At 38.3% G+C, this 26,657-nt stretch overlaps 1 protein-coding gene across 1 annotated transcript in view; it reads left to right on the forward strand.

The window, feature by feature from the left end:
• Window positions 1-4,144: 4,144 nt before the first annotated feature.
• GPBP1 (GC-rich promoter binding protein 1) overlaps window positions 4,145-26,657 on the forward strand; it is a 70,994-nt gene continuing 48,481 nt past the window's right edge. Inside the window, exons 1-2 of the mRNA XM_065874290.1 lie at window positions 4,145-4,297; window positions 5,534-6,505. The gene's annotated coding sequence lies outside the window, so the exon portion shown is untranslated. The remainder of the gene's footprint in view (window positions 4,298-5,533; window positions 6,506-26,657) is intronic.

Here is a 26,657-nt window from a genome sequence, read left to right on the forward strand (position 1 = left end):
CCTCGGCAGTGACCTCAGAGACTGGTCAGTGTTGTGCTGGTGCATAGGAACGGAGCTGAGTGGGTTCTGGACCCTTCATTCAACCACCCAGCCAGTCATATTCACTGGGGATGTTCTATGGGCTGAGCATTGATTTAGGGGCAAAGGATGAATAGAACACTGTCCCTGACCACAGTCTCACTGTCTAGAAAGGGGGGGAAACAAAGTGATAAAAGTGAGTGTAAATCCATGTGAGAGTCCAGAGAAGGACGTTCCAACCTTTATCTGATTGTTATTTACCTCAGTGCCATTTGAACAGCGTCTCTAGGGATAAGAAATAAGAAGTTGCAAAGTAGAGAGTGGAGAGGAGAATGGTAATCTAGTAAAAGGGAATAATATCTGCACAGAATGTTCAAGAACAAGGGGAATTCTGAGAACTGCGTGTAGTGTGTGGCTAAAACAAAGACTAAAGGTAGGGAAGGCATGCATTTAACAAATATTTATGCTGTGGCTGAAACTATACTAGTTGCTATGAATAAGTATGAATAAGACATAGTTGTTGCTTTCAGGGATCTTTGAGTTCCATGGTAGAGACAAGTAAGAAAATCAGCAACTATAATCTAGTATAATAAGTGTGGGGGATGATAAGGAAGCTCCTGGACACTTTCCAGGATAAAGGTAGAGGTAAAAATGGGTAGATAATCATAGAGGTAAGGACAGGGTTGTACAATGGGAACACAGAAAAGGAACACTGGATATAGTTACATGGTTTCCTACAGAAATATTTTATTTTGCTCCCCAGTTGCTGCAGATTTGGGGGCAATAAAGTTTTAAATATTAAATTATTATAAAATAGTATATTCAAATAGTACAGCAGTGAAGAAAACAAAAAAATCCTGATTTAATGATATTAAAGTTATTCTTTAGTTACTTCTATATAAATATACCTACTTTGAAAAAATAATAGATTCTGATGCTATATATACTGTTTTTCCACATACTTTTATCTCTTAACATATTGAACATCTTTGCATATGTTGGCCTACCTTATTCTTAACAGCTGTACAACATTCTACTATATGGATGTACTTTAGTTTTTTAACCAGTACTCGGTTGGTAGACATTTAGGTTCTCTGGTTTTCACTACTACAAATAAGTTGGAAATGAATACCTTCATTTACACATCATATATACTTGGGCTAACATTATTTTGGAGCAAGCTACTTAATCTCTTTGTGACTAATATTTATAAAATCATTGAAAAAATTACCAAACTTATTCAATATTTCTTATATAGGGCTTGGTTAAAAAAGTGTTCTTTCAAACTACTATAATGTATGTTCTTTAATAAATTAAAATACTCTACTATGTGATAAATCCTTTGTTTAGATTTCACTAAAAGAATAAAATAATGGAGAACATGTTACCGGTTGGAGACAAGTTCTTGTATTTAATTTTTTAGTTAGCTTTTTCCTAATGATTAGAAAAGTAACATAGGCCCTTAACAGGTATGAAGAATAAAGATCCTCTATTATTCTGCTACCTGGAAATAAGCATTGATAACATTCTGGTATCTATTCAGTCAGACTTTATCCTTTGATATATACTTTTTTTAGATGACAAAAAATGGACAGTCCTGGAATCTACCTCTTATTTTTCTTTTTTTTTTTTTGCGGTACGTGGGCCTCTCACTGTTGTGGCCTCTCCCGTTGTGGAGCACAGGCTCTGGACGTGCAGGCTCAGCGGCCATGGCTCACGGGCCCAGCCACTCCGCAGCATGTGGGATCTTCCCGGACTGGGGCACGAACCCGTGTCCCCTGCATCGGCAGGTGGACTCTCAACCACTGCGCCACCAGGGAAGCCCTATATCCTCATTTTTAACGGCTTCATATTCCATCTATGGATGCACCATTATTTACTCACTGTATTTATATGCATTTGGGTTGTTTCAATTTTTTTTTGTACTTTTAAGCAACTTATCAATGAGTATCTTTATAAATTATTGGACACCTTTCCTATTTTTTACAAATAAAAATTCTAAGATGTAGAAGAGCAGCTGATACGGGTTAATGCAAATGCCTATTCCTTATACCTTCATCTAGGTCTTACTCTTAAATCTTTGCCGATCTGCTAGGAGAAAGTAGTACGTCATTATTAGTTTTATTTTCGTTTTTTCTGATTTTAGTGAGGCAGAGCATCTTTCCATATAATTACTGACACATACATGATTAGCTTGTTCATGTCCTTTGACTTTTTAAGAGTCAGTATGGTTATCTGTTCCTTAATTTCTAAGAGCTCTTGATATATTTACTATGTAAATTAAACATTATTAGATATTAAGGATAGCAGCCAAGTGTCTATAATTAAATATTAACCTTTTTGTCATCCATGTTACAACTGTTTCTCTACTTCATTATTTGGTTTTCAACTTTACAATGTCTTTCGCCATAGGAAAGCACAATTAGTGTTTTTAAATTATCAAGACTTTTCCTTTGTTTATTGAATTGACATCATGCTTAGAAACAGAAGGAGAAGCAGGTCTTGTCCCAATACATAAGTTACTTCTACAGAAGCAATGTGGTGTGGTGGAAAGAAGGTGAATTAAGACCCAAACGGACTTGCGATAAAGTCTGGTACAGGCAAGTTGTGGCACCCAACTTCCATGTCGTGTAACCTGAACCAGTTTCCTCATCTACAAAATGGGGAAAGTAACACCCACTTCAGAGACTGGAATAAGGATTAAGTGCTTGGCACAGACAAGGAATCTAGCAAGTGTTAATTTCTTTGCACTCAGCGAGGCATTATTAATTGCCAAGTGTCCACCTCCCCTACGAAGACCAAAAGATTGGGAGGTGTAACTTTTGGTGAGTTTACATTCAAATATTCTTTCAGGGAGCTTTTAGAAGCAGTCCATTAAACTACAAACCCCATAATGCATATAAAAGAACCATAAAGTTTCCGTGTATGAAGTCTTTGTGGCTTGGAGGAGGGCGAAGAGCCAAGTACTTTATAGTCTCTGGATTTTCCCTCGTTAAGACATCTTCCCCCCACATAATCCGTGAGCAAACATTGTTACTTTTCTTCCTCTTGGAAGGCTAATTTCACAGGTTTCAAAGTGAGCCTTCAGTTACAACGCGAAAAGGTATCGCAACTAGAAAATGGTGACGCCCACAGAATTCTACACAAAATCGTCTGAGCTGTGTGGGACCGAGACACTTGAAATAATTCTCCCCTGCTGTAGATTTAATAAAGACAGAAACGATAATTAGCACGATTATATCCAGTAGCCATTTTTATCCCTTGAGAATCTGGGCTTCGTTTCCAAAGAGCGAGTCTCGCCTCTTCCGTCACCAGCCTCCCATACGTATATTATTTATGTCCGACACCCTCTAATATTTGCACACGGTAGTGGGTCCACTGCTTCAGGGCGCCCAATTAGCCCTGCGCCAACCCTGCCGGCGCTCCGCCCGCGGAGGGGCAGTGTACAGGCGAGCATGTGATCTCGCAGCCGCCCAGGCCCCAGCGCGGTACTCCGCGCATCGCGCGGGCCGCGGCACCTCCGAACATCTAGCAGTGGAAGACGCCGCGGCACGCGCCACTCGAGCGCGCTCGGCCGCCTCCCGAAGCAGCGTTCCCCTCCGGCCCCCACCCCCGGCGGCCCCACCATCCCGGGCTCCGGGCTGGCCCCGGATTGGGGGAAGGGAGGGAGGAGGGGCTCCTCAGGGAGCAGCGGGGAATTCCCCCTTCCACCGAACCTTCCCGATTGTTCACCGTCCTCACGTCAGCAGCAGGGGGTAATCCCCAACTCCAGCTGCTCCTGACGTCACCGCGCGGAGCCACCGCCCCCTGCGCGCCCCTGCCTCCGGGACCTCCTCGAAGCCCCTCCCCTAGGCATAACCACGCCCTCCTCCCCTCCCCCAGCCGCCCGACGTAGAGGGCGGAGCTTCTTTGGCCGGGGCGTGAGCGGTTGCTTGGGCCAGAAGGTTCTTTGGTGGAGGCGCTCCTCCTGCTGCCCCGCCCAGTAGGTTCGTTCGCACCGATTCTTCCACACCCTATCTCCCTCCTCCTTCTCCTCGCCCCGCCTTTCCCCTCCCGTCTCCTCAGCTCCTCTAGTTCCTTCCCCGCCTCGCCACCTTCCACGATCTCGCGAGACTTGGCCCAGAACATTGCGGATCGGGTCGGCGCCATTTTGGGACTGAGACTGGTTGTGGGGGAGGGAAAAGCGGCAAAAGGGGATTATTCAAAGTACCGAAAACCTCCTCCCGGGATCGAGCGCAGCGGCACCCCCAGGCCAGGGGCACCTCTGGTGTCGCAGAAGGTAACAGCGTCCTCTGGGCTCGGCGCCGGGGTCTGGGGAGGGGAGGGGGGGTGCCCGTGTCGGCGTTAAGGTTTGAGGGGTCGGGAGCGGCGTTGGCTGCGCGAGGTGTGAGGCTGTCCGCGGGCGGCGGCGGGGGGGAGGTGGCGGGAGAGCAAGGAGAGAGAGGGAAGGACAGCGCGGGGAGGCCCCTCTAGGTGTTGGCCCTGGTGGAGCGGAGGTGGCAGTTGTGGGGAGGGGGTGGGTGGCTTAGCCTGGGCGTCTGGTGTGGGGGGGGTTGTTTGGCGGAGGCTGGGAACGAGTCCGGCGCCGTCCGTGCTTGGTCTTCCCCGCTCTGGCCTCTCGCACGCGCCCGCCTCCTTCCGCACCGCTGCCGCTCTCGGAGGGCTGAGGGAGTCGAGGCCGAGTTGTGGCCTTCGGAGGTTTCTCAGCGCGCCCGGTCAGCCCGCCTCTCGAGGTCCGTGGCCCGAGCTGTGGACTGAGGCGAGCGCTGTCTAGTCCCTCTGAGTCCCGTGGGGTCTGAGGGGACTGGTTTGTTTGGGAGAGAGAACCACTCTGAACGCGGTTTACGAGAAGGGCTAGGTTCTTCCACCCCCTCAGTGCTGTGAGAAAGAAACCTGTTTCCTTAATTCAAGGAAATTGGGAACCCTCACATCTCCTTGCTGCCCTTAGAAGCCGGGTAAGTCTCACGTTCGGGCGAATTTAAGGAATGTTCTCGCCCCACTTCTCAGGCACTAACCTTCCTACTCTGAGCGGGGAAAACATGCCTCTTCTTTTGGACATTCTGATTTGGAGGGAGCGTCTTTCTCTTTATATCCCTCATTCTCTAAGTTGCATTTAGTAATAATGCTCGGTGGCAGCACACCTGTCTATTCGTTTTCCTTTGGTAGATTGAATAGAAAATACAGAAAGTCTTTTGTAAGATTGTTTGCTCGTTTCATAGTTTGTAATATTTACTCAACGTATAAGGAGGTTTGCTTATATAATCCTGTTAGCTTATATCCGCACCCCCTTCCCACTTGAAATCAGCGCTTGCCCTCCATAATACCATCTCCCATCGTTTTTCCCTTGTCTCTACATATCCTGAAGTCCTTTTAATACTCTTGACTTTTTTTGGGTGCTTGCTTGGTATAGAAGTGCATTTCTCTCCAGAGGTTGACTGTTTAGGATGGGGATTAATTTTTAGCTCAAAATTAAAGCTCACTGTGTAATTTAAATTGTTTTTTATAACTTTTACAGGTGATTGAATTACTCAGATATGAAGATCATCTTCTAGGTTTTGTGTAAAAGGCCCCGGATATTTCAAGTGGCCATTTTGGAATTACAGTGTTTCTGGATAATTTTGCCCCAGAAGTTTATTAAAATTGGCAAGAATCATCTCTGAAGTGAATTGGTAGTAGTGAACAATTCTACAAGCTTTAAAGAGACCCAGGCATTTCTTCAGTATTTTGGTTCAAACGGATTATATAACTGGTTAAAGTATTTCAGCTGGTGGTATTTTTGCCCCCCCCCCCCGCCCCCGCCCCCCAATCCCTCCCCTCTTGTTGGTGTTCTTCAGCCAGAGCTGTAAGATATGTTTGATTTGTGTACTGAGTAATTTCTCTGCAGTTTCAAATTACTGTTTAAATATTGCTGAAGTTTCATGGCAGTTTATTTTTACCTTTATTTAAAGTTTTAGGAATTTTTGACCTCAGCCCTTTTCATGTCACAATGGGACAGCTTTTCTAAATGAAGACATTGAACGAATACAGTTTTTTTGCTTTTATCTTTTATTTACATGGAAATTTAAGATGTTGCAGTTTCCCAGCAGCACGGTAGTATTGAGATAGCTGTGTGTCTCTGTTTATGCTGATGTTTAGGAATGCTCTTCAGATGTGAAATTTTCTTTTTGTTTTTGCTTTTTGGCTCGTAAATTGGATATTTCATCTGGAGTGGATAAGTACAACAGTGACAAGTACATGGAATAATAAAGAAGACTTTAAAATCTTAAATCCAAGGAACTTGGCTAATTCTGGAGATAACCATATGAAAACTTTAAAACAGAAGTATGGGTAGCTGACTGAAGTAACTCTATGTCAAGTAGCCATAGGTTAAGTATCTTCAAAGAACTTGGATTTTATTTCAGAGGATACAAAATAAAAAAACAAACTGGAAAACATAAAGATTACAGAGAAAAACCCAACACCTTCCTGTGCAGTCCTGTTGGAATTTGTAAGTACCGTATGGTGAGCAAATCAAATGTCCGTTTGTAAACTGTAATGAGAGTCAGCTTTATCCCTGTGTTATTCTTGGAAGCCTTTCAGTTTCTTGCAATAAGATTGCTTGGCTTCAGTTTCCTGAGCAGTCTGAAAACAACTATTAAGTAAATTGAAATGCAGAAAGAATTAAAAGTTAAGAATATTTCAGATGGAACAGTCCAAATTTGAAGTTTTTGTGCTTCTAAAGTAAAAGACAAAATCCATATGGTCAGTATGGCTTTATGGATTGGTAGAAAGGTAGGAAAAAAACATAACAAATAGCCAGTTTACTTTTCTAAATATGAGTGTAAATTGTGTTCTAAATGCAGTTTAGTGTTCCAATTTAGAGTTAGGGAGTTGTTTAAAACAAATTATAGGGTTTGACTTTTAATCTGGTATTTCATGAAGTAAATTGTTTTAAGGGGTAACAGTTCCTAACTTTAATCCATTATAGAAATTTCTTGAAACAATGTTTGAAGTGGTTTTGTATTTCAAATTATTCCTTAAGATCTGACTTCCAAAAAGTCAGTTCATTACTAGGAACAGAAACTGAGAGGAAGTGAGCAAGGTGCACTAAGAACCTTTCAAATAACTTAAAAAAACAACAACAACAACAAAAAAAAAACAACGAGTATGTTTTCTCCCTTGGAAGGTTATGCTGCCTTAAGTTTATAAACAAAGTTTGTTTAAAAAGTTGTGAATGTTAATTGCTGTAATAGAAATCTTTTGACAAATAAGAGTATCATCTTTTAATAATATTTGTATATTTGAGGATTGAGTGGTGTTACGATTTGTTACTGCATTTAGTTTTTCACTGAATCATAGGCATTGAGTAGAAGTGTTTGTTTTTAAAAAGTTAAGTTTATTTTTAAACAATTTATATTAACAGATCGATGTAGCTAAAATTAGAGTTTATTTCATTTAATTATTTTTCTGAGATTAAAAAAATTGTAATTTTTGAACACTTTGCCAAGATGGCCTAATAACTGGTCAGTTGCTCATTTATTTTGAACACAGAACTTTTTGTTGTTGTTGTTATGCTGTTGTATCTTGTTAGCTCACTTAGAGCAGAAGAGGTAGGCGAGTCCGAAAGATTGTAGGTATTTAGATATACATATATGGTATTTACTTTCTGATGTAAAATTGAGATTAGAATTCAATAAATCTCTCTGTTAGAATAGAGTAAGATATTTGTGTTTTCTGGGTCAGAGCTGTGTGTAGTACTGCTAATTGAGTTTCCACCTTGATTTATGTAAAATTATGATGAGAACAACCCCTCTTCCCCCCCCTTATTTTTTTATGCTTCAGAGGGCTTGTATTTTATGTATTCCTTAACTTAGTGGATTTTCAAGTTACTTGTCTAAGAACATTCATTTTAAATGTGATTGAGAAGTTGAACTGGAAGTGAATAGCCTTTATTTATAGAAAAGAACCACATAACATTTACTATCTGTGATTATTTTTCTTTAAATTTCTCCTATTGATGATGTTACTCCAAGCAGTAGTATCAGGATAACGATTATTTAGTGACCAGGGTTTTTTTTTTTATATAAATTTATCTATCTATCTATCTATCTGTTTATTTATTTATGGCTATGTTGGGTCTTCGTTGCTGTGTGCGGGCGTTCTCTAGTTGCGGTGAGCAGGGGCTACTCCTCGTTGCGGTGTGTGGGCTTCTCATTGTGGCTTCTCTTGTTGCAAAGCATGGGCTCTAGGCGCACAGGCTTCAGTAGTTGTGGCACGTGGGCTCAGTAGTTGTGGCTTGCAGGCTCCAGAGCTCAGGGTCAGTAGTTGCGGCGCAGGGGCTTAGCTACTCCGCGGCATGTGGGATCTTCCCGGACCAGGAATGGAATCTGTGTCCCCTGCATTGGCAGGCAGATTCTTAACCACTGTGCGACCAGGGAAGCCCGACCAGGTTCAGTTAGCTCTAATCCTTGGATAGTCTGACATTCGTGAAATTTGCTTACAGTAGTTGTTCAAGGACAGATTCACTCAACTTGAGTTTTTGATAAATATATATATATATTTTTTGGTACTTGGGCCTCTCACTGTTGTGGCCTCTCCCATTGCGGAGCACAGGCTCCGGACGCGCAGGCTCAGCGGCCATGGCTCACGGGCCCAGCCGCTCCGCGTCATGTGGGATCCTCCCGGACCGGGGCACGAACCCGTGTCCCCTGCATCGGCAGGCGGACTCTCAACCACTGCGCCACCAGGGAAGCCCTTTGATAAATATTTAATTATTTTCTTTGCATTGAAATATACAGTACCAGTAGTAACTGGAACAATTGCTGGGTTGCTTCTTTTCCCCCCCTTAAGTACCTCTGTCTCCCCTACTCCCATTTTTTCCCCCTTTTTTTCCCCTCCTGTGCCTGAAAAATATATAGGTCTAAAATAACAATTATAATGACTAACGTTTATAGATGATGATAGTGTCATGTATTTTGCTGTGTACATAGTATATCTTAGAGGAGAGTACTATTGTTACAGTGGTATAGGTGAGAAATTTAAGATTTTAGGGAGACTGAGACTGGGAGAGAGTTACTTGATTATGACCAAGGTTAGGTTGGAGTCTTGACCAAATTTCCAAGTCTGACTCCCGAGTCCCAAATGCTTAATCACTAGTCATATTTAATACTGCCTTCATGTGGATTTTACTTTATTAACTCATTCTTTTTGAGCATAAACACTGATGTTTTTGTTTTTCTTCTTATTTACTGCTTCTCTTTGGTTAATATTGATTACTAGTGGAGCTTGGAGACCAGCTGAAAGAAGATAAACTACTGTTAGTTGTGCTATTTGTTAGTAGCTATTTGAGGGATAACTCTGGTTAGCTAAAAATTAAAATGTTGTTTCAGGTTATGGAGTGAACATAAGAGAAGAAAATAAAATTTAAAGTTAGCAAGAGAAGGGAATAAGGATGGGAACCTCTAATCTGAAAGTAAAATTACAAATGAGGATAGAACCTAAACCCAGGCCAGATTGTCTTTGAGTCAACCACTTTTTTTGCTTAATTTTTGATGAAAATGTTTTGATAACAATTTAGTTCCAGGTAAGGGTAGTGATGTAGAAAAAGGGTAATTTCTGGGAGTTAGAAAGGAGATTTTTGGTCTTGGATTTGGAATATCTAGAAAAGGGCCTGTATGACCTTGTATATTTACTTAACCTCTCCTGGCCTTAGTTTCTTCATAAAACTGATGGCTTTGTTAATTGTGAGGTGTAATATAGAGGTAAAGTTTTATTCTGATTGTAACATTTTAAAATTTTGCTTAATGTATTTTACATGTCAAACCAGTATTTTAGTTTCTGAAGTTATTCTCTTGTTTCTGTTAATGGCATTACCTGCACGCCAGTCATGCCCTGCCTACTCATTTCCAGTTCCATTTATTGTGCTAGCTTGGTCCTTGGCTAAGGAAATAACCTCCTAACTCATGTGTTAGCCTTTAGTTACATTCAGTTCTCCACAAAGTCTCCTGTGGCCAGAGAAATCTGCCTAAATTATAGTTCTTGTTATTGTTGCTTTAGCAGCCTTTAGGGTCATGTATTTGGAATATTTAGGGAAGAGTAGGTTGGAAAGAAATGTATTCCCTGCCCTCCCTGCTTTTAATGATGTATGTGTGAGGGGCTCCTAACATGAATTCTTTTTGGCTGTGTGGTTCGAGAAGTCTCCGAAATTGATAATTTTGGTGGTGCTTCCATGTATTTTCTTGGAGAGCAGGTTCATTTCTTTCAACAGTAGCATTGTGAAAAACAAAATGTTAAAATTGTTGAAGACCCTTTGTGGTTGGGTCTGTCTTTTTCAGTTTTACCTGCTTGTTTTTTCCCTTTTTGTTAGCTGCCCCACCTAGCAGAGTAGTTATAGGCTTTTGCTTTGTATCTTTTCAAGTAGTTGCTGGTTTCTGCATCATTTTATACAAGATATCCTACTCAGTTTCTTGTTCTTTAGTCATCTTTCTGTTCACAGCTTGAGGAGTGCAGTGTTTCTGATCTTCATTTTCTACCCTTTAATCCAGTTTTCAGGTTATATATTTTTAAAACTATATTTAAAAGTTTTTTCCATACTTAAAACAATTTTTTTAAGCAAGAATAAGAATTTAAAAAATTCTAGTTACATAGATTTTTTTCTGTTGAAACTCAACTTGCAGATATGTTAAAAAACATTCTTCAACTGAAAAAGTGTCATTTTTGTCTTTACATATGTATACTAGTAAAAACAAGTTAGCTTTTCAGTGAACATAAATTACGCAGTTGACTTTTGAATGATGTGGGGATTATGGGCACCTACCCTTGAAGTGGAAAATTCACAGCTAACTTATAGTCGACCTTCCATTTCTGAGGTTTCTCAGTATCTGCAGTTCTGCATCCACGAATTCAACCAGTTGTGGATAGTGTAGTATTTACTGTTGATAAAAATCCACATATAAGTTGGCCTGCACAATTCTAACCTGTGTTGTTTAAGCGTCAACTGTATATTCTTTTAACGAATGAGTTTAAAGAAAAATAGTATCGCACATGGATTTTCTGTGGGTCAGAAGTTTGGTAGCAATTTAGCTGAGTGGTTCTGGCTCCCTCCATGTCTTTTCATGAAAATCTCAAGGGTTGCACTCATTTGAAGGCTTGATTGGGGCTGGAGGATCTCCTTCCAAGAAGGTGTACTCATTGGGCTGGCAGGTTGATGCTGGTTGTTGTCTGGAGAACTCAGTTTCCTTACCATATGCCTTACCATATACAGACCTGTAGCTGTTAGAGTTTCTTTACATGGCAGCTGCATCTCCCAGAGGAAGTGATCTGAAAAGAGAGGTAGGTAGACGCGTGATGCCTTTTATGACATATTCTCAGAAGTCACTTCAGCCACACTCACTTCATGAGAAGCAAGTCGTTAAGTCTAACCCACAATCAAGGGGTGAGGAGTTAGGCTCCACCTTTTGTCAAAAGAATTTGTGGACATAGTTAAAAAGTACAATAGGGGTAATTCTTTACAACCAGTAGTTGTGTCAGTATAACTAGCTAAAAGTCTTCGCCCCACAAATAGGAGGTTTGAGTTGTTATAAGTTTAGAGGAGAAAGTGTATTCTAAATTTGTATCACTTTAGAAGATTTAAGTCTTTCTACCTTTTGAACCACTGTGTGAGATATGTAAGTAAGGTTTTCCACTCCTTGCATTCACTAATCTCCCAATCTGTGTAATGAGGGAACTTTTTTATTATGGTAAAATAAACATAAAGTTTACCATTTTAGCCATTTTTGAGTGTGCAGTTCAGTGACCTTGAGTACATTTCCATATTGTGCAATTATCATCACCATCCATCTCCAGAACCATTTTTATCTTCTCAAATTGAAACTTTGTGTATCTATTAAACATTAACTCCCCATTTCTCTTTCTCCCCAGCCCCTGGCAATCACCATTTGACTTTCTATGAGTTTGATTATTCTAGGTACCTCATACCTATTGATATTGTACTCTTCAAAACACTTCTTAAATGTTTTGAGTGAAATCTTTGAGGAAATTAGTTATGTTTACTTCATAGTAAAATAGACTTCATTGTCCTAATTAAAAATTTGTGGCAGAATATGCATGACATATTATGCATAAGTACAACAATAAAATTTACCAATTCAACCGTTTTTAAGTGTACAGTTCTGTGGCATTAGGTACATTGACATTGTTATACAGCCATTACCACCACTCAGCTCCAGAGCTCTTTTCATTTTGTAAAAGTGAAACTCTGTACCCATTAAACCATAACTCTTCATTCCCTGCTCCCCTCAACCCTTGGAAACCACCACTCTACTTTTTGTCTTTATGAATTTGACTAGGTACCTCATATAAGTGGAATCATGAAGTATTTGTCTTTTTGTGACTGGCTTATTTCACTTAGAATGTCTTCGAGGTTCATCCATGTTGTAGCATGGGTCAATCAGAATATCCTTTTTTTAAGACACAGTAATCCATTATATGTGCGTGTACCACGTTTTGCTTATCCATTCATCCATTGATGGACACATGGGTTGCCTTTACCTTTTGGTTATTTAAATAATGTTGCTGTGAATATGGGTGTACAAATATATGTTTGAAGATTTGCTTTTAATTCTTTTGGATAGATACCTAGAAGTGGAATTGTTGGATCATATGGTAATTCTATTTTTAATTGTTTGAGGAACTACCATATTGTTTTCCATAGTGGCTGCACCATTTCTTATCCCTATCAGCAGTTCACAGGGGTCCCAGTTTCTCCCTATTTTTTCCCAACATTTGTTGTTTTCCATGTTTTGTGTTCTAATGGGTGTGAAGTGGTATCATTATGGTTTTGATTTGAATTTCACTAATGATTAGTGATGTCTGATGTGCTTATTGGCCATTTGTATGTCTTCGGAGAAATATTCAAGTCTTCTGCCCATTTTTAAACCAGATTTTTTTTTTTTTTTTCTTGCAGTACGCGGGCCTCTCACTGCCCTGGCCTCTCCCGCTGCGGAGCACAGGCTCCGGATGCCCAGGCCCAGCGGCTGTGGCTCATGGGCCCAGCCGCTCCGTGGCATGTGGGATCCTCCCGGACCGGGGCATGAACCCGTGTCCCCTGCACTGGCAGGCGGATTCCCAACCACTGCGCCACCAGGGAAGCCCCAAACCAGATTGTTTTTGTTGTTGAGTTATAGTTCTTTATTCTTGATACCAACATTTACCATAATGAGTGGATTTTAATAACTAATATTAATGCTTACCATGTTGCAGGCAGTGTTCTAAGCTTTTTAACTGTATTAACTAATTTAATCTTCATAGACACAGTGTGTGGGAAGGTTCTGTTGTCCTAATTTTATAGATGAGAAAATGAAGTCACAGATTTTAAATTGCTTGCTAAGGTTACACAGCCAGTAAGCAAGTGGTATTTCTGAATCCATACATTCTGTATCCAGAACTTAGACTCCCACCCATTATGGCTCATAGTTAGAGTTGTAGGGTGACAATATAAAGAAAGTCAAATACTATTTTGTTTCAGGAACTTAGAAGATATTTTATTCTTAGCCAGCAACTAAATTTTATTTTTCTTAATGTGATACAGTTGTGACTTGTTTATAATGTTCAAATGAGTTCTTTTTCAGGAATATTCTCCTTTAGGAACACTTCATAAATAATGTTGTATAATATTTTAATTTAGAAAGTGCTTTTCCCAGTTATCATATAGAAGAAATGCTATTTCCATTCAATGGTTTAAGAAACTCAGTTTGAAATTAGTTTACCCAGGCTTCACAGTAGGTGACAGAACCATAATTTGAATTCTGTTTATCTTCATTTTTGTGTTGCAGTTAACTTCCTTAGTGTTCTAAGTAATAGGTTGTATTGCAAGAGCAGTTCTGTCCAATAGAACTTTGTGAAAAGATGGAAGCATTTCTTTGTCTATACTGTTCAGTATAATAGTCACTAGCTGTATGTCATTATGGAGTTTTGAAATGTGTCTAGTGCAGATGTGGATCTGAATTTTAAGATCTATTTAATGTTAGTTTAAATTTAAATTACATTATATGGCTACTAGCTGCCGTATTGGAAAGCACAGCTCTAGAGCAGTGGTACAGAATCCAGTCAGATCCCTAACGTTTTTAAAGTGCACTTTTTAAAGTGTGTATACTATCCTGAAATAAAATATCCTATGCATATAATAAGATCACCATGATATACAGCTATAAAAAAAGACATTTATAATAATGTATTGCAATATGTAATAGCACAGGTGTGATCAGACACCCACCTCCCTGCCCTCCAATTTCCAAAACACCGTGTACAGGTTATTTGCCCTTCTTAAAAGAAACAGATGATCTATTGTTCTTAAGTATTCTTGTCCTTTAAGGAAGAAAAGTACCTCAAGTTGATTAATAATACAGTGATTAATTGGAGTACATTTCCTTTATTTTTATAGTATTTACTGCCAGGGTAGTTGAGTGGGTAGTTAGCAAACATTAAAGCTATCATATGGTGTAGTGACGTGATGAGCATCTTTTTATGTGCTTTGGTGAAGTGTCTATTAAAGTCTTTGGTCCATTTAAAAAAATTGGCTTGTTTTATTAAATAGTAAGAATTCTTTATATATTTTGGCTACAAGTGTATTAGATACACGTTTTGCAAATTTCTCCCATCTATGGTTTGTCTTTATTTTCTTAACTGTGTTTCGAAGATCAGGCAGTTCAAAATTTGTAGTAAAATTTTTTCTTCGTGATATGTGCTTTTTTAAAAAACATATGCATGTATGCATGCTGTGCAAGGTCTTAGTTGCAGCATGTGGCATCTTTATTTGCGGCACGTGGCTTCTTAGTTGCGGCATGCATGTGGGATCTAGTTCCCTGACCAGGGATCGAATCTGGGCCCCCTGCATTGTGAGCGCAGAGTTTTACCCACTGGCCCACCAGGGTAGTCCCTGATTTGTGCTTTTCTGTGTCATAAGAAATCTCTGCCTAACCCCAAGTCACAGGATTTTCTCCTGTTTTTTAGCTTTCTTCTAAAAGTTTTGTAGTTTAGCTTATATTTTTATGTCTGTGATCCATTTTGAATGATTTTTTGGCCTGTGAAAGGGTTTCGGTTCATTTCTCTATTATTTTTTTAAATTTAGATGTTCTACTCTCCCAGTTCAGTTTGTTGAAAAGACTTCGTTTCCCATTGAAACATGTTGGAATACCTCTGTTGAATGTCAATTGACCTTAAGTATGTGGAACTATTTGGCCTCTTCCTTGATATGTATGTATTATGTCAGTTCCACAAAATAGTAGTCGATAAATACAAATGGTAGTTTTTGATCTTTTTTTCTGCTCCATTGTAAAGCCTGTTTGACATCTTTTCTTTCCTAAAATCTTTTATAGGAAATTCGGAATAAAAGGGGAAATTTTTTTTATGGATATGTGAAATAAGACTGGTTGCAAAATAATGCCATCGTGAATTCATAGAGCAATCTTCTTTTGAGTAGCTTGAAATGTTAGATATTATCTAATTTATACTTGAGCATACTTGGAAAATAAATGACAACATTTCTGTATTGGAAATGAGAAAGTAGTACAAACATACCACCTTATTTACTGTAAAACACTGGCTCAACAGTGGATCTGGGATTTTTATTTCTTGAGTACTGGTCTATGCTAGAGATGTTCATTGCCTGTAGATATTTGAGTGTCTACTATGTGCCTGTACTTTCACTGGTTCTTGTTTAGTAACAAACAAGGCAAAAATGTAAGGTTCTTGAACTCATGTAGTTTGTCTGCTCTGAAGTTCTGTGAATACAGAGTAAACAGAGTCCTTAAATATGAACACTGATTTCATCCCATCTAGTAAATAATAGCTATTTGTTGTTGGCCCGGCCAGCCTTTGTAAGACTTTTATTTCCTGCCATAGTAAAACTGGTTCTTTTCCTGTTTCACAAAGTTATCGTTAGAATCAAGTGAAATAATGAATGCTAAATGCTTTGAAATTGTAAGATGATAACCAACAGTAGTAGTAGTAGTATTGTTATGGCTGGGTCAGATAGATAGTAGTGTTTGAGGATCATATGATCAACCAGGAGGAAGATTGTGGATAAGGGAAAATAGATAAATGTAAGTTGAAGGGGCAGAACTGAGCAGAAACCAGGTATGTTTAGGTTGCATTTATGACCAGTTTAAAAGTGTTGAAGCATAATGCATTACACTCTTCTGAGGTAATTGTTTAACCTGCAGTATGGTACCATAGCTTTAAATGGGATCTTTGTGCAAAAGATCTTCCCCGTATTCTACTATTGTAATTTAACTAACCTTGACTTCTCCATTTAGTTTACAAATTTAACATATCCAAAACAACTTTTTTGAGTGTTTCACAGCCCCATACTTTCTCCATTCTTCCCTAGCTCAATAAATGGATACAGTATCCACCTACTCAAGCTAAATAACCAAGGCTCACTTTTGATTCCTTCTTTTCCTCCCATCTAATCAATTAGCAAATCTATTTGCTCTCCCAAATATGTCCATTTCTGTTCCACTGTCACTGGGCTTATACAAGCTGCCATCTGTCTCTTATTTGCTGTATAGCCTTGTAACTTTGTTATTGTGCTATTCTTACACTCCTGTAGTTTATGATTCGCAGAGCAGGAGTGTCTTTCTTTTGGACCCTAAGAATAACATGCAGACTCTATAGCCTACCAGCGTCTTCATTGTCCCCTTCCTTTCTCTGCAGCCTTGTTCACTGTCTTCCTAGACCATTGACCTTTGGCCTTCTTTCTCTTCCTTGACTACACTAAGCATTTTCCTTCCTGTCTTTGGGCCTGTATGTTCTGCCTCTTTTTTTTCCTTGTTAGCTCAGTTTTGAGTCATGTTACATTCTGAGTGACTTTCTCTAACCATTCTATCTATGTAAAGTGGTTAACCCCCTTCCTGTATCCTTTGATTTTTCTTGTTACTCTATATTATCCTGTGTATTTCATTCAGATCAGTCTCTTAGTTATCTTATTTACTCTCACCCATGTTTATTGCATAAACTTCTGAGAGCAGGTACCTTGTCTCATTTGTTTATTGTTATATGCTCAGTGCAGTTATTTGCAGAGCAGTTACTTGCAGGGCAAAAGAATTGTTAACAGCAAAATAATTGTTAACATCTTAGACAATGTAACTTAACTCTTCTTCCCCCCAAATTGAGTATATATAATTGTTATTTTTATTATAGAACTGCTGTTTAACTGCGTGGGGACTAGGTAAAATTTGTTAGGAGATTATTTACAGCCGAGTTTCTTTGCTGTCTGATCATTTAGAAGCGGTTTTATCTGCCTAGACTTAAATTGTTACATGAGCGTCTAGTCTGTTTGCTAGATTCAAGGCTGGCTTTGGATTTGCTGTTGCCTTTCTGAGGGGACTGCCTGATAAAGACTTCTTTATTATGACCCTGGCCTTTCAAAAAATGTCCCCAGTTTTGAAGTGTTGAGTCAGAGGGATTGAAATCTAGTGAAATTGCCCTCTCAGGTTTAAAAAGATAAAACACATTTTAGAGTTCAAGGAGTGACTTCAAAATATGTGGGTGGCTAATTCAGGCTCCTCATTTTTGGAAATCAGGAAGGCCATAATAGTTCATTTATATTAACTAATGTCTTTATTTGAGAAAACATAATCCTTTTACATTGTCTCCTCAAAGATGGAAATGCAGATTTATGTCCGTAGAGCTTTAATTATTTTTGGTATTATTACAAATTTTCTCAGTTTGGTCTAGCTTTGGATCTTACAGATCCCTTGCAGGGGGCCTTATTTACTAAAGCTCTAGCAGGATGCTAAACTTGAGGCTACTGCAGCAAGTATCATTAGGTGAATAATGAAATCATTGCTTCATGCGCGCTAGCTAGGTTGAAAACTACCTGATAATCAAGATGTCTTAAGGACATTTCCTGTGCAAGCTTAGTTGCCTCATGTTTTTTTAACTCAACTGATAGTTTTAGATTTGTAGTCTCTGGTCTTTCTTCATTTAAAATGAGTACTTTTTATATGCACATTGTGGAAATGGGGAAAAGTGAGTAAAAATGTTGTCACCTTAGTCCTTAAAATTAGGGCCTTCCAAGGACTGAATTCGATGAGAGGACAAGAGTCTTATTTGGAGACAAAGTTGGCTAAGTTAATGGAAAGCAAGTTGTGACTGCTGCGGTAGTTCAAATTACTCCTCGTCTTTTTTTTTTTTTTTTTTTTGCCACGTAAGAGACTTTTTGTCTAGCAGATTGAGATCTATATTTTGTATGGTTTGATATAAAGCTATAGCTGAAGACAGTGCCTGACAGGTAAGATTAAAACTTAAACTCAGAACTTAGAGACTGACCTAGGTGCTTGTTAAACTTAAAGCTAATATTTTGTATAACGCATGGTCTCTACCTAATGTATCCTGGGTTATTTACAGCATGTGTAGGGTGTGTAGAGTGGTTAAGAATTTGAGCTGCCACTGACTGGGACCCTGGGAACTTTAAAATGTGCTTCACATCTATATAAAAACCAGTTTTTCTTGTTTTGTAGAAAAGACAATATCAACTTCCTGGGGATGTAGTGAGGACTAAGTGAGATAGTACTTGTAAAGCCCTAAAGCAGATCGCTTAGCAGATTGTGTGTGCATCTGTGTGTGCGTGTGTGTGAGAGAATATATATATTCAGTGTATATTTTTGTCTTCATAACCATTTATGTCCTTAAGGTACCTGAATTTCCAAGTCTTTTTCATTTTCTAAAAATTTGTTTTTAGCCGCACCACGAGGCATGTGGGATCTTAGTTCCCTGAGACCAGGGGTCGAACCCATGCTCCCTGCAGTGGACTTGCAGAGTCCTAACCACTGGACCGCCAGGGAATTCCCCAAATCTTTTCATTTCATATCAAGGGTCCTGTATCTCTTAGCCCTTGGTGAACTTATTCATAGGGTTAGGCTTTATAAATTCATTTGTTGAAACTTGTTTGCTGCTCTTGGGATCCTGCTCTTCAGACTAACTTGGCTTCAGAAAAAGGTGGATTATGTTAAAGAGTTTGAGGATTCAAGAAGTGGTAAAGCTGAGTCAGACTAAAGAGGATTTAAAATTATTTTGGGTACATGCACCTCGTGCAAATTACAAATGGTACAAGGGTTTTTAATGGAAAAGTCACCCTCTCTGTCCTTTTGTCCAGCAATAGTTCTTGTCTGAAGAAACTGTTTTTTATGAATTTTTCTAGGGAGACCTTATGTATATATAAGCACATTATATTTTTCTTTCTTATACAAGTAGTAGCATGATGTCCACTTTGCTCTGTAACCTTTTTTACTAAGGAACTATCTTAGAAGTTTATTCCATATTAACACCACTAGACCACCAGGGAACTCCCGAGAATGAAAATTTTATATATAAGATCTTTTTCTGTGAACTCTTTATATTCTTTCCTCATTTTTCTATTGAGTTGTTTTTCTGTTGATTTATAGCAACATTTTATGTAGGAAGGGAAAAGCCCCTTTATATGTGCTTTATGTGACAAGTATGCCCCCCTCTCCCCCCGCAGTATGATGATTTCTTTGATCTTGGTTGTGAATTTTATCATATAGAATGCTTTTTGAGTTTATATGTAAATATATTTTTATTACTTCTGTTTTTGTGTGTCATACTTAGAAAGGCCTTCCTTCCCCTTTCTGAGATAATAAAAATTTCCTCTACTTTTTATATAATGACTGCTTTTTTCTCCTTAAGTCTTTGATCCATTTGATGATTATTTTGAGTAAGCTTTGAGGTAGGGTTGTCCCAACTTTACTCACATACAAATTTCTGTATGTGTCAGGTGTATTTTGTCTACCAATGATGTTTCTTTCAATTCACATATTAATGTTATGGTGAAATTGTGGCTTTTAAAGTGGACTCGTTAGATAAAAAGGAGTTAAAGAACTATTTAATCTGGAATTAAGGAAACTGTATTCTTAAATTCATGGTTTCCTAATTCTAGAAAATTGATTTGAAATGCAAATTATCAAGCCCATTATTCTGTAAATAGGACAGTTGTGTTTTAAAAAATGAATTCTGTGCCATAATTTAGATGAAAAGACTGAGTAAGATTTTTGTGTTTGTAACTCCAAACAGCTAGTTTGGAACTAGCTGTGACACCATGGGTACAAGTTTTTTTTTTTTTTTTAAATTTGTAAAATGGGGATTAAAATACTTTTTCTTATTAAGAAGATTGAGATGTAAAGTGTTAACATGGTATCTGTGTGTAGATGCTCAGTAAGTATTCTCTTTCCCTTTTCTGTAATGTTTACTTTTGTCAGTAATTTTCTCTACCTGCTTCCCTTCTTAAAGATTTTTACTGTTCTTTGCTAATAAATCTACTTATGTGGAGTTTCAGCACAAAGTAACCAATTATGGAATTAAATTGATACCACATTCATTGTAATTTAGTGTGGTGGATTTCACGTTTTGGTAGTTTGTGGATAATCATTACCAGTATCGCGCCTCTGTTTTTTTACGTGTAATTGCCATTCCTGATACCTGGGAAGAATGAGCTGATCTCCCTCCTTCCCTCCCTCCCTCCCTCCCTCCCTCCCTGCCTCTCTCCTGTTCTTCATTCAGTTCTTCATTCATTCCATACTAGTATGTGTTCTTGTGGAGAAAGTTGTTTAAAGTGGTGTTTTGGAGTATCTGCTCCATAAATGTCATTTTTGTTGATGGATTGTGTTACTCAGAAAACAAATATGTCAAATATTTTTTTATGGGGAGCTTAATTGTGTTTAATGGAATAGCATATATATATATATATATATATATGCTGAATGTTTTGATAAGTAACTTGTAGTGAAATGGTTAAGGTTTTTCTTTAAAAATTTTTTTATGCCTTGAATCTTTTTTCAGTTTTATTGAGATATAATTGACATATATGATTGTGTAAGTTTGTGTACAACATAATGTTTTGACTTCACGTATATCCTGAAATGACTACCACAGTAAGTTTAGTTACCATCCATTATCTCATGCTGTACATTCCACCCTTGGAATCTTGTAACTGGAAGTTTGTACCTTTTGGCCACGCTTATCCATTGGCCTCCTCAGTCCACCTCTGTAACCACAAATCTGATCTCTTTCTGTGAGTTTGGTGTTTTTTTTTTTTTTTGGTAGTGGAACGCTTTCATGGTAATTTGTTTAGGTTTTCTCTTTACTGGGGATAATTTTAGTAAATTGTATTTTTCTAAAAATTGTCCATTTCTATATTTTCAACTTTACAGAGTTGTTCAGATGATTTCTTATGATTTTTTGTCATTTTTGATTTTATATTCTAGTAGCTTCTCTATTGATCTCCCCGCCCCCCCACCCAAAACAGTTTTGGGATTTATTTGTAGTTCTTCAGCTTTTCCAGTTTGTTAACTATTGGTTTTGTGAATTTGCTTCTTTTCACTTACTTTGTTTTAAAATTATGTGTAGAAGAGTCTTTTTGTTGTTTTGATTTTGTTATTTTTAGTTTCATTGAATTGTGGTCAGATAATGCTGTTTGTAGGTATGTTTGAAATTTATTAAAGATTTTTTGGTGGCCTAAGATGGGTGCTTGAAGAAGATATACTTTCTGTATTTGGGGGTTTAGTATTTGATATATAAAATCTGTGAACACCTAAATGAGTATGGCTTAAATATTCTATACTCTTACTAATTTTTTATCCATTAGATTTTTATTGGACTGAGCAAGGTGTGTTCAGGTCTTCTATGTTTTTCTTGTATCACCTGTATTTTCTGGTTTATAAAAGTGTTTCATTGTTATTGGGTGCATAAATATTAGAATTATCTTGCTAAACATACATTTTAGTTATAAAGTGTCTGTCTTTGTCTCCTTTAATGCTTTTTAGTTTGAACGCTACCATAGCAGTACACTAACTGATCATTTTCTTCTGCATTGTCTAATCTGCTGTTAATCCTATTCAATGTTTTACATTTCAGATATTACTTTTTTTTAATCTTTAGAAGTATCTTCTATATCTTCTGTTTTTCCTTTGTGTTCCTATTTTCCCTTTCCTTAAACATATAGTTGATTTAATGCCCTTGTCTGCTAATTCCATCATATCCATCATTTCTGGATATCTTTCTATAAAGATAGATTTTTTTTCTTGTTATCAGTAGCATTTTCCTGCAGCTCCCCGCCTTTTTTGCATGACTGATACTTTTTGATTGAATGCTGAAAATTATGAATTTCATTTTGTTGAGTGCTAGATTTTGTTGTTGGACTTTGCTTTGGGAAACAGTTAAATTGGAATTAGTTGAATCCTTTCAAGAAAAATTCCATGAGAAAATTTATACAAGTAAAACATTCAATTTAGTGAAAATCCTGTAGTGTTAAAATTGAGTTGGCAGGGACTTCCCTGGTGGTCCAGTGGTTAAGACTCTCTGCTCCTAATGCAGGGGGCCCGGGTTTTGATCCCTGATCAGGGAACTAGATCCCGCATGCCGCAACGAAGACCCGGCGCAGCCAAATAAATAAATATTAAAAATAAAATAAAATAGACACGTTTCTGGTAAAAAAATTAAAAAATTTGAATTGGCATGCAGACTTCTACTTCTGGCTGTGATGGACTAACAGGCAACCAGATAACCAGATTTACCCACTCATCTGAGAAATCTAAAATGTATGAAACAGGCTTTTAGATATTGGTTGACAGGAGGTGGTCAATGTTATAAAAGCCCCAGCTCATTGCTTGAAGAAAATTAATAGGTTACAGCACAGGGAGGGTGAATTCAAACATAGTCTGGTGGTCTTAACTAAAAGTTAAGGAGACAACTGAAAATTTGAAAAGGTCAAAGTAGGTAGAATTTGTGGGGCAAAGTATTGTAATAGGAAACTTGGCAGGAGAGATAACTCAGAAGGGTCCACTCAAGGCTTTGACTTAGGACTGACCTGCACGCGCGTTTGTAAGTGACTGAAGCCGGGGAATAGAACCACCAGAAAGGGGTAGGTGAAACAATTCCAAAGATTTACATAGGACCAGTAAAAGTCTTTGTTTCCATCAGCCTCTGTGGAAAGACCACCTAATAGATGGAGCACAGGCAGTAAATGGAGTATAGGCAAAGTCTTCAAAAGGATTAGCTCCAATTAGTGGGACAAAAATTAACTCTAGACTACAAGCTTTTCTGGACCCACCCTAACAAAGATTTTTGCAAGTTTGGTAGGTGAGTAGTTCCAGTATTTTAATTTGTAATTCTCTTGTTATGAGAATAGCAGGGCATCTTTTCCTGTTTAATTTTTTTATAGACTCACAGAAAATGTTGGTCACTGGTCTTTTTCTTCCTTTCTTTTTTCTTTTGGCCACACCATGCAGCATGTGGGATCTTAGTTCCCTGACCAGGGGTTGAACCTACAATCCCTGCAGTGGAAGCGTGGAGTCTTAACAGCTGGGCCACCAGGGAAGTCCCACTGGTCTTTCTCTTTCCTCCTGGCTGTTAGGAACTGTTTGAGAATGTATTTATCTGCCTCACACTTGATATTTTGGGTATAGCTTTCGTGATTCAAAATACTTTTTCCCTCAGCACTTTGATTGCTGTTTTGTTGTGTTATAGCAGGGGATCTTTAAGAATTTTGATGCATTCTGATTTTTTTCCTTCCTTTACAGGAGTGTTCTCTTTTTATCTCTCCCGAAGTTGCTCTTTATCTTTGGGGTTCTGAAAATTCCATTTTGCTAGTTATTTCTTGAATTATTTGTTTCCTTTGTGTTCATGGTTTTTAGTGGTCCCTTTCCTATTGACACTTTCCTTAAAATGTTTGATTATTATTTCATATTCAAGAATGAGGTGATAAAAAGCTGTTTGGGACTTTTGTGTATGTGAGCATTGTTTATTGAATGACCGTTATGTTGAAAGACTCTGAAAAGCCAAATATCTTCGTGGCGTCAGCGCTCATGTTAGCTCTTTATTTGGAGAATCTACCCCGACTCCTTTTTTTTTTTTTGAATGATAGTTAGATACTCTTGTGTGCATTCATATACCAGGCAGCAAGCAGTTCTCCAATTTTTTGTGGACACACTTAACTGGGTGTTCTACAGTTGAATTCAGTTAGGATTTTCTGACACCAATTACCTGGAGTTACTATAGACCCTTTAGTATAGACCCTGCAGATTAAGGGCTCAGTCCCATAGGACTGCCCTTCTGCCCCCAATTCAGATACCAACCTCAAGTAGTAGATTCCCAGGTTACCCACACTTCTGTCTGATCTGGCTGCAAATTGGAGATTCCCATGCCCACAAAACCCTCCTCCATCCTTAGGTTCCATGTTTTGCTGTAATGGTTTACAGAATGCAAGGAAACACCACTGTTACTGGTTTATTCTAAAGGATATGCTAGAGGGCACGACTGAACAGCCAAATGAAGAGGTACATAGGGTGAGGTCTGGAAGGGTCCTTGTGGAGTTTGGGGTGTACCACAACCTGGAAGCTCTCTGTACCCCTTCCTTTTGGGTTTTTTACAGAGGTTCTAGTACCTAGGCATGAATGGTTAAATCACTGACCTTGAGTGATTCACTCCAAGTTACCAAATAGTTCTTGGAACTTTGTTCCTGGTTTTCTGTTCAAAAAAAGGTTTGCATTGAATGTTTTTCATTAATTGTAACACACATGCACTAATGTGCACAAATTTTAAGTATACAGCTTGATAAATTCTCACAAAATGAACACACAATGTTAACACCATTTACTAGCATCCGCAGACCTTCTTTGTGTCCCCCTCATTTCCTAACTTTGAAATGTTTTTCATCTTTGGTTTCTCAGCCTTCTTAGCTCTCCACATCCAGTCATCTACTATCAGCCACCTGTAGATTGTTTCTGCAGTCTTCCTCTCTGCCATTTTTTCCCCACTCCATATCCATTGTTACTACCCCCTTATTTATATATGTTTTTTTGAATTTTTTCTTTAATTGAAGTGTAGTTGTTTACATCCTTGTTGTTTATCTATTTTATATATGGTGTTGTGCATCTGTTAATCTCATACTCCCAATTTATCCCTCCCCACCTGCCTTTGGTAACCGTAAGTTTGTTTTCTATGTGAGTCTGTTTCTGTTATGTAATAAGTTCATTTGTACTGTTTTTTTAGATTCTACATATAAGTGATATAAGATCATATTTGTCATTCTCTGACTTATATCACTTAGTATGATAATCTCCAGGTCCAACCATGTTGCTGCAAATGGCATTATTTCATTCTTTCTTACGGCTGAATAATATTCCATTGTGTGTGTGTGTGTGTGTGTGTGTGTGTGTGTGTGTGTGTGCGCATGTGCATGTGTGTGCGTGCGCGCGCGCGCGTCTCCTTTATCCTTTCATCTGTTGATGGACGTTTAGGTTGCTTCCATGTCCTGACTATTGTGAATAGTGCTCCTATGAACATTGGGGCGCATGTACCTTTTCGAATTAGAGTGTTCGTGTTTTCTGGATATATGCCCAGGAGAGGGATTGCTGGATCATATGATAACTCTTTTTAGTTTTTAAAGGAACCTCCATACTGTTTCCACAGTGGCTGCACCAATTTACATTCCCAGCATCAGTGTCGGAGGGTTCACTTTTCTCCATACCCTCTCCAGCATTTATTATTTGTAGACACTCTCTCTGATGATGGCCATTCTGATCAGGTGAGGTGATACCTCATTGTAGTTTTCATTTGCATTTCTCCTAACACTTAATGATGTTGAGCATCTTTTCATGTGCCTGTTGGCTGTCCGTATGTCTTCTTTGGAGAAAAACCTGTTTAGGTCTTCTGCCCATTTTTTGTTTGGGTTGTTTGTTTTTTTTTGTTATTGAGTTGTGTGAGCTGTTTGTATATTTTGGAAATTAAGCTCTTGCTGGTCACATTGTTTGCAAATATTTTCTCCCAGTCCGTAGGTTGTCTTTATGGTTTCCTTGGCTGTGCAGAAGCTTATAAGTTTGATTAGGTCTCATTTGTTTATTTTTACTTTTATTTCTATTGCCTTGGGAGACTGATCTAAGAAAATATTGGTAAAATTTATCTCAGAATGTTTTGCCCATATTCTCTTCTAGGAGTTTTATGGTGTTATGTCTTACATTTAAGTCTGTAAGCCATTTTGAGTTTATTTTTGTGTATGGTGTGAGGGAGTGTTACAACTTTATTGAATTGCCTGTGCTACTCCCTTACTCTTGCTCTCTTTACTTCCATTTTTTATAAGAGAGCTTTTGAGTTTGGCTTTTATATGGTAGTTTTTAGAAAGTTGAGGGAAGCTCTTTTCCATTGGAATTGAACTCATGAATAGTCCTTTAAAAAAATTAATGAAACTTTTGAAAACATTTGTTATGAATGGGTGGTAATGGGAACTAAAGTTCTAGATTTTAATATTTTCCTCTCCAAGTGATTTACTGAATCCTCCCCACCCCCTTTATTTTACAACAAGCTACCAGGTTTATTTTCTGAAATTACATTTCCAGACATGTAATTGCAACTTTAAAACTTCTGAGTACTTCCCTTGCCTGCTAAATGTAGTTCAGATTTCTTATTCCTGTGTGCTGTTCAAAGCACGCTGCTTACTGTCCCCAGAGTATTTTCTCTACTCGGTTTTAGATATACCTGGCGTATTAAGTGGTGTTTGGTTGACCTGTTCATTACTGGCTTGATGTGTTGAGAGTATAGTGACTAGATTCATTAGTTCAGATATATTTGTAGCAGAATGGTTTAGTACC

Source organism: Phocoena phocoena, chromosome 3 (assembly GCF_963924675.1).
Source record: "Phocoena phocoena chromosome 3, mPhoPho1.1, whole genome shotgun sequence".
NCBI lineage: Eukaryota > Metazoa > Chordata > Mammalia > Artiodactyla > Phocoenidae > Phocoena > Phocoena phocoena.